An 8,766-nucleotide genomic window follows, 5' to 3' on the forward strand; every position below is an offset into this window, starting at 1 on the left:
CTCAAAATAAAATCGGCATGACCTGCCCGCTATTCTCACTATTCAGAATCTCAGATTTCATTGCAAAAGCATATTTAACTCAGCACAATCAACCAACATGTCATATATCAACATATTATGCAATAACCACGTAGCACTTAGCATATAAGGCATGCATCACACATCCTAAATTACCCACTTAGCACTTAGCATGAAATTCAATCTCAAAAGCATTCAGTAGATGAATCATCTACATTGTCAGCCGAAGCCTCAGAAAACATTTTTTCAATCAAACACAAACAAGTGCATAAACAGTAAACAATGTCGAAAGCATCGACCCTAAGCATTAACTAGAGATTCAGTGAGAAGCCCTCACCTGAAGATTCTCCAGGATGATCTTCTAGCTCTTCCTCACAAGCAAAGCCTTGCTCCTCTGGGAATTCCTCAAAATCACCTTTAGAGCAAAACCACATAAATACTATCAGAATCTATCGGAAACTAAGCTATCAATACTCACTAAGGTTACACGAAGCAGTACATACTCCGAGGTACGATAATCTAGCGCGAAAGGACAAGTTTTCGGAAAAGGAAATTTTCCTCCTCCCCCCTTAAGGGCTCGGCCACTTTTGGTAATTGTGGGGTTCGATTTTTCTTCGATCAAACTTGGTTCCTATTTTGGTCAAAATTATTGGATCAAAAACTGTCGCAGGGGTATTTTGGTCATGATTTTTAACTTAGAATTTCAAAACTGAAATCCCAAAAAGCAAATTTGGCAGGGACGTCACCAACGACGTTTATGACAACTAATCCTACTAGCACTAAGCTAAGGCGATAGTTTTCAGCCCAAAGGTTGAAGCTTTACTCCAAAAATGGGTATTTGAGGCATAAATTGATTCCGACGGAATTTCGGCGACATAACGGAAAAACTAATCTGACAGAAGTGCTCTTGGGCACGTAAGGAAGATGTTTAGAATCAAAAATGAAATATTCAGGATAGTTTTGCAAAAACCTCAAAACTATCAGCTCAGAAAAGTCTATAGAAAAGCTATGGAAAAAAACGATCAGAGGTAAGGATTAGCGACTATACCTCGAAACCTTGAAGTAGCAACTGATTAATCGACGATCAAGCAAGGATTGAACAAAAACTCTTCTTCCTCTTCCTCTTGGTGAACTCGCGGGTTTGGAGAGAAAATGGGTAAGATATTTGCCATTTTTTCTCCTTTCTTGCTATATAAAGAGGTTGGCAAAACGCGGCAAAATGGAAGTTTCGCGAATCTGATTTTTCTGGCGTCATTCTCCATGAATTCTAAGATATGTTTTGGCGAAAGAATTCCAAAACTAAAATGAGGTCTCCTTGTATTTTTGGTAACTAATGCAAAGTCGGTGTAAAACTATTTTACCCGATAAGTCGCTTTTTGCATCGAATGTCGGAATGGAAAACTTCCTTCTGAAGAAAGATTGAAATCATCAAGAGAAATGGGTGTACGCGTGTAGAATCTTCATTTGATGCTCTGAATAGAAAAAGTCTTCATTGTCGGGTGATTCTAGGGTTTTGAAATACCAGGGTTTCGGTTTCGGCAAACTTCCGATGATTGGAATCGGACGTTCGTAGATCCTAGAGTTTCGCCTTGAAACGATTGTGATATATGGAAAAAGAGAAGTTCTAACATTTCTCTGAAGATTTTCGGACTAAAATCCTACAGTGTTCCAAGGGTGGAACATAGTTTGATTTCCTAAGGTTCTTGTCCTAGGTTTTAAAACGAATATTAGTCGTGCTATAACTTAAATCGACTTCGATACAATCCTTTGACTTTTCCTGAACTTTCTCCTTCATAAATTTATTTCATTTGGTAAACTCTAGTTCAGGTTTCCCTTCACGATACATCAACCCTAATCGTGAATAGGATTCTATTTACTTGGCATAAGTTTAAAAACTTGGGCCTTACAGCCACTCTTCGATATGTTCTCAGAAATCCCGAGTGCCCCCCCGCTGGTGAAGAGTGAAACTCAGCGAAAATATCAGGTAAAAGAGGGGAATCAGCACTTAGAACTAGTCTACCCTGATACAACAATACTCCTTGCCGCAGACTGAACCTTGGCCTCGAACTTGCATCATGCTGTAAGTCTTCTACTACCTTGCTTAAAATTGGATCTGATTCAATCTCCAATTGCATCTGTTGTTTATGTAACCAGATTGGGAACGAAATAATCTCTCGGAACTCACCCTCTTCATACATTCTGGATAAGGAATTTGCAGCTGTATTTTCTGGACCAGGTTTATAAATCACTTCAAAATGATAACCTAAAAGCTTGGCTATCCAATTTTGTTGGTCAGCAGTAGTTATACGTTGCTGCAAGAGGTGTCCTAAACTCTTTTGATCGGAATACACCTTGAAACTTCTTCCAAGCAAATAGGGCCTCCAATGTTGCACCGCTAAGACAAGGGCCATTAACTCTTTTTCATAAGCAGACTTACTCAAGTTTCTTTGTGACAGCGCCTTGCTAAAGTAAGAAATTGGCCTTCGATTCTGCATCAGAACTGCTCCTATGCCCGTCCCAGAAGCATCACACTCAATCTCAAATGGTTGAGAAAAATTTGGTAAAACCAACAGTGGAGTCTGAGTCATGACTCTCTTCAACTCCTCAAATGCTTCCAAAGCTGCTGGGTTCCAATGAAACCCTTCTTTTTTTGTTAATTCTGTCAAAGGCTTGGCGATTTTCCCATATCCTGCAATAAATTTCCTATAATACCATGTCAAACCCAAGAATCCCCTTACTCCTTTAACATTGCGTGGAACTGGCCACTCCACCACACTCTTAATTTTTCCAGGATCCACTGCCACACCTTGATCAGAAATTAAGTGGCCTAAGTATTCAACCTGCTTACTTCCAAAAACACACTTTTTTTTGTTTGCAACAAACTGCTGCTCTTGTAATACAGCCATAACCATTGCCAAATGCTGCAAGTGTTCCTTCCACCCCTTACTATACACCAATATATCGTCGAAGAAGACTAAGACAAATTTTCTGAGATACGGTTTGAATACCTGGTTCATGGCGGCCTGAAAGGTAGCCGGGGCGTTGGTTAACCCAAACGGCATAACCAAGTATTCATAGTGGCCTTCGTGTGTTCGGAAGGCTGTCTTATGGATGTCTTCTTCTCTCATGCGTATTTGATGATATCCTGATTTCAAATCCAGCTTAGAAAAGTAAGCTGCCCCATGTAGCTCATCCAACAACTCTTCAACAACTGGAATAGGATATTTATCGGGAATAGTTACCTTATTCAGCTCCCTATAGTCCACACACATCCTCCATGAGGCATCTTTTTTTTTAACCAATATAACAGGGCTGGAGAACGCACTAGAGCTATGTCGGATTATCCCTTGCTGCAACATTTCATTTACCTGCTTCTCAATCTCATCCTTGTGATGATAAGGATATCGATAAGGACGAACACTAATGGGACCAGCTTCTTTGTGCAACTCTATAGAATGAACAATATGTCTCGGTGGTGGAAGTCCTTTTGGTTCTTTAAAAATTCCTGAGAACTCTGTTAATACCTGTTGGATGTCATTTCTTTGTTGAGAAGACAGCCCTTGTTCCTTACTGGATTCAGGTTCTCCAACATTTTCCTTCATTAGACTTTGTAATGATGCTGCTGGCCTTTCCTTGTTCTTATGGCAACCCCGCTTCTGTCCCTGTAATTCCACCTTTTGTCCTTCCCAACAGAAACTTAGAGTCATTTCCTCCCAATCAAAAGTCACTTTCCCAAATTTCCGCAACCAGGCCACTCCTAGTATCATATCCAGATCTCCCAGTTCCAGCACATATGATTCTACTGAAGTTTTGAATTCCCCCAATTGAACTTCCACACCTTTGCACTTGCCTCCTGTAGCAACTTTGTGCCCATCACCCAATCTCACACCCATAGTCTTCCCCTGCTCCACTGCAATTTCTAAGGCTGCCACTACCTGAGGTGATACGAAATTATGGCTTGCACCAGTGTCAATCAACATCACTAGTGAGACCCCATTGATTTTTCCTTCCACTCGTAGTGTTGAAGGAGGTATTCCTCCACTCTGATCAGTATCCATCAACCCAAACACCTCCATGGAGCCACAGTCCAGAGTTTGTTCCTCTTCCTCTTCTTGCACTTCAATGGCAATAATCTCACCTATTTCATTCACCGTTTCGTCGTCTCCCAGCACCAACAGTCGCAATTGCTTCTCTGCGCATTGATGCAGAGGATGATACCTCTCTCCACATCTGAAACACAACCCTTGGGCCTTTCTATTCATCAACTCAGAATAGGGAAGATGTTTGGTGCCTCGATTCCGGTCGCTGGTGACAGAACGGCGTCCTTCGTCGCCGTTGGTGCGGCTACCTTGCTGGACGGTGGTGCGTGACTCACTCTGAATCGAGTTCCCCACCAAATTCCCTTTGGATTGGGTTCCCACACTTGGGCCAAGCCCGGAACCCAATTTACTAGTGTTGGGATATTGACCCGACCCGGACCCGCCTTTATCAACATAACCCGAACTCCAATCTCTGCTTCCTTTCCACGCTCGTGTTCCAGTCGACTCACCGCCTCTGGGAATCGATGCTCCCTGTAGCTCTGTTTCCACATCTCGAGCCAAACGCATAGCTTGTAATCGATTCGCTGGAGTGAACGTTCGAACACGCATCCGAATCTCTGGCCGAAGACCTCCGATAAAATACCCCAAATATTGCTCCTCTGGCAATCGTGGTACCTGAGAGGATATGAATTCGAAGTCAGCCAAATAATCACCCACATTCCCGGTTTGTGTCAAATCTTTAAGTTCCTCAAAGGGATTATCACTCCGGCGACCTCCGTAGCGACCAATCAACGCCCGTTTCAGTTTTTCCCAAGTCAGATTATCCTCAGTTTCACGAAGGAGGTTGAACCAGTGAATGGTTGCTCCTTCCAAGCTCAGTTTGGCCAAACGTATTTTCACCTCCCCTGTTGAGCCTTGCACTTCGAAATACGTCTCCGCTCGCGTGATCCATCCAACCGGATCTGTGCCATCGAACGGTGGTAGCTCCACCTTCTTTACAGCCATTCGATACTCCCTCGTGGATTCGTCTTCCGATAGGGGTTGCTCACGATGGTCCTCTTGACAGTTGTTGCGCAGCTTGGCGAGTTCTTCCAGGATGGATTGCCGGAATTCGACCAAGGATTGACGCACAGAACCCTCCATCGCGGTTACTCTTTCCTCCAACGCATCCATTCTGTCTGTCATTTTTGGGGGCATGGACAATGACGATAATACCTCGCTAGTTCCTCTCGAGTATCCGGCAGGTCGGAGCAATTGATATAACCAGTAATTTCTGAACTGAAATATATATGTATTAAATGGTAATATATGAGCTAGAGCTCTTACAATGGATGAAAAAAACACCAGAGTCAGTGACTCCTACCAAAGATATTCTCTCCTATGACAATACTACCAATATCCAGAATGATCCTCCTCACTCTCTCTCTCACTCTATATACCCGAATCCCTATCATTATCTTGCCAGCTCACCCCCTCCTCTAACTAACACTAATCCTCTCTCCCGGACCCCACCTTCCTTCTCCTAGAATAAACTTGCCAAACCCTGGGCTTTTCTCTGCCCTTCTCCACAATTGTTTCCTCAAGGTTTATTGGCTCACTAGTATTGTCCAGTGTTCTATCAGAAGCAGAAAAGTGGCTGATTTATATATGCTTACTTTGCACTCAAGTTCTTAAAGGAAGTCCATTTTTCTGGATCACAGAACCTCTCTGGAAATTCTTTTCATCAGCCTGGTGCTGTTCTGAATCTCTATACTGAGACAGCTGCTACCCTCTTGAAGGTTTGACTCAACTTAATTTGTTTTTATGCTCATCTCAGCCTTATCTGATATTCACCTTTGTCTGGGGATTTGTCTTTGTCCAATTACAGGTTCTTCAACCTCATACTGGCTTGGTTACATCTGGGCTACTTAAAGAGGAGCTTGAGAGTTTGCACATATCTATCATAGATTCAAATCCAAGGCTCCAAAATGGTGGGACTACTGATTCATCTACTTCTGATGGATACGCGGAGGACATTGAAGCAGAAGCAAACTCCTACTTCCATCAAATGTTTTCTGAACAGTTACACATTAATGCAATGGTGTAAATGCTTGCCCGATTCAAGGAATCTTCTGTGAAGAGGTATTTCAAGTCAGACTGTGTTTTGGTACTAATTATATTTGCTGGGAAAATGGATTTAGCTTGTTAGAGTATGTAACTATTTTTACTGTCAGCAGAGTTGTAATGTCAATTAGTGTTAGGTAGTTGCTGTAAGGTGTGAATGATTTTAATACATCATCAAAATTGGTTACGGCACCGGTTGTTGTAAAGGCTGCTAAGCCTCAACTTCAAATACATATCCATGTAATCAGTTCAACAATTATGAAGGTTCTTAGTTCTTGCATGGAAAATACAAGATTCTTCTCTCTGGATATTTCTTTCTTTTCCCCAACTTTCTCACTCACAATTCAAACATTAGCTAAATTAAGTTAGCATAAGGCAATGGCAATGGATCTATTGACTATTTCCTCAAGCAATGTTGTGATTTTACATTGCAATAAACTTGTGCTTAAGAAATGTCTTCATAAATTAATTGGATTTTTTCATACTTGTTTATGTTATCAAGCTTGAAGTTTTTCTTATGCACACTAGTTGCTTTAGCTAACATTTCAATGTTTCTGGAAGTTATATGTGTATTCATTGATTCTGATTTACATTATTTATTTGCTTTTTTTTTTAACATGTATCAGGTTTTGTAACTCATCTCTCTTTGGGGATTGCGCTTCGTTATGTTCTTGATGCATTGCCCAAACCTGAAGATCCAAAAGTCTGTATTGTTTTGTAAAGTGGATTTCTTGAAGTTTTTATTTACATATGACTTGATCACACCTTCTGCTTGTTGCAGATGTTCTTGTTTGGAAGTCTGGCACTAGAGCAGTTTGTGGGTCGTCTTGTTGAGTGGCCTCAGTGTTGCAATCACATTCTGCAAATTTCCCCTTTGCGCAGCACGCATTCGGAAATAGTTGGTTTAATTGAACAGGCTCTTGCCAGGATTTCCTCTGGCCATATTGATAGAAGTATACAAGTCTCATTCTATTTCTTTTATGTGACAAAGTATGCATATCATTTTCAATTGACCATTTTGATACATGAGTTCATTAGGTGAAAACGTGGTTCTCATTATAGAATATATACATGATAAAATGGTGAAACTAACTTTCTCTTTGTATATAAGCAGATGATGATGCTTACTGTATGAGTAAATGTCTACTGATGCTCCATTTTATCCAATACTAACCTTTATTTCCTCTCATTTTCTCTTCTCGTCCAAGAAATATTACAGAGCATCATTGCCAGTATATAAACACAACCTCATAAAGAAAAACCGCTTATGACGATAAACAAGCAAGACGCTATAACAAATTTTGGATAAAATGGAATGAGAATATAGCAAAAGATCCTCATGTAAAGCGGTGATATCTTGCGAAACGCGTGACATAAAGCGGTGATGTCTCGTGCAAGGCATGACATAAAACGGTAATATCTCGTATGACATGTGACATAAAATTGTATTATCTCGTGTAGTAACATAAAGTGATGATTTCTCGTGTAGTGCATGACATATAGTAGTGATTTCTCGTGTAACATGCTCTATGTCATCTTTACCTTTGAAATATATTCAAGTCATATGGGTCGTAGTTGTTTAGTACAAGTTTACACATGTTTATTTGTTGTACACAATTTATAATCACAGGGTTCTTCGATCACATACAACTAGTGAAACACCAAATCTCAGCAAACAGGGGTGGCGTATGAATATAGAAGAGTTGGGATAAGGTCCATCGAAATATGTGAGAGGATGTGTTGAAGTGCATTGTTAAGTGTGTGGATATGAAGTGATTATGCACAATGACATAAAGTTGAAGTGCATCAAGAAGCGTGTCGACATAAAGCTGAAGTGCATGTGCATTGTGAGACGCGTTGACATAAAGATGATGACATCGTGTAGCATGTTGACACAAAGTTAAAGTACACCGTGAAACGCGTGAACATAAAGTTAAAGTACATTGTAAAACGCGTGAATATAAAGATAATATGCACCATGAAGCGAGTTGAATTAAAGTGCATCATGAAACACGTGGATATGAAGTTCAAGAACACTTTGACATAAAGTTGAGGTGCATTGTTAAGTACATTAATATAAAGCTGAAGTGAACAGTAACTTAAAGTTGAAGTGTTCATTGACACAAAGTCGAGGCTGGATGGGAAAATTGATGTGAGTAGTCTAATTGATGCGACAACTATCTATCATGTCATTTATCATTTGACATAAAGATGATGACATCGTGTAGCATGTTGACATAAAGTTAAAGTACACCGTGAAACGCGTGAACATAAAGTTGAAGTGCATTGTAAAACGCGTGAATATAAAGATGTATAATGTTTCATCCACTCCTCTCTTTTGAGGTGGAGAAGTGGAATGGTGAGAGAGATAGAAAGAAAAGAAAAAGTAAGAGAGAGAAAATATGAGATGTGATAGATGATAAGATGAGAGAGATAGAAATAAAAATAGGTGTAAATGAAGTGTTTAAAAAATGAGGTGTGTGTATATCATTACTCTAAAGATAATATGCACCATGAAACGAGTTGACTTAAAGTGCATCATGAAACACGTGGATATGAAGTTCAAGAACACTTTGACATAAAGTTGAGATGCATTGTTAAGTGC

General features: G+C 40.3%; 1 long non-coding RNA gene across 1 annotated transcript; it reads left to right on the forward strand.

Moving 5' to 3' along the window:
* Positions 1–4,527: 4,527 nt before the first annotated feature.
* LOC130734132 (uncharacterized) lies at positions 4,528–8,479 on the forward strand. Its single transcript, XR_009017768.1, has 5 exons — positions 4,528–5,836; positions 5,926–6,179; positions 6,788–6,864; positions 6,943–7,574; positions 7,792–8,479. It is a non-coding gene; the product is annotated as an uncharacterized LOC130734132 (long non-coding RNA).
* Positions 8,480–8,766: the final 287 nt, after the last annotated feature.

This window comes from Lotus japonicus, chromosome 1 (genome assembly GCF_012489685.1).
Source record: "Lotus japonicus ecotype B-129 chromosome 1, LjGifu_v1.2".
NCBI classification, from domain to species: Eukaryota; Viridiplantae; Streptophyta; class Magnoliopsida; order Fabales; family Fabaceae; genus Lotus; species Lotus japonicus.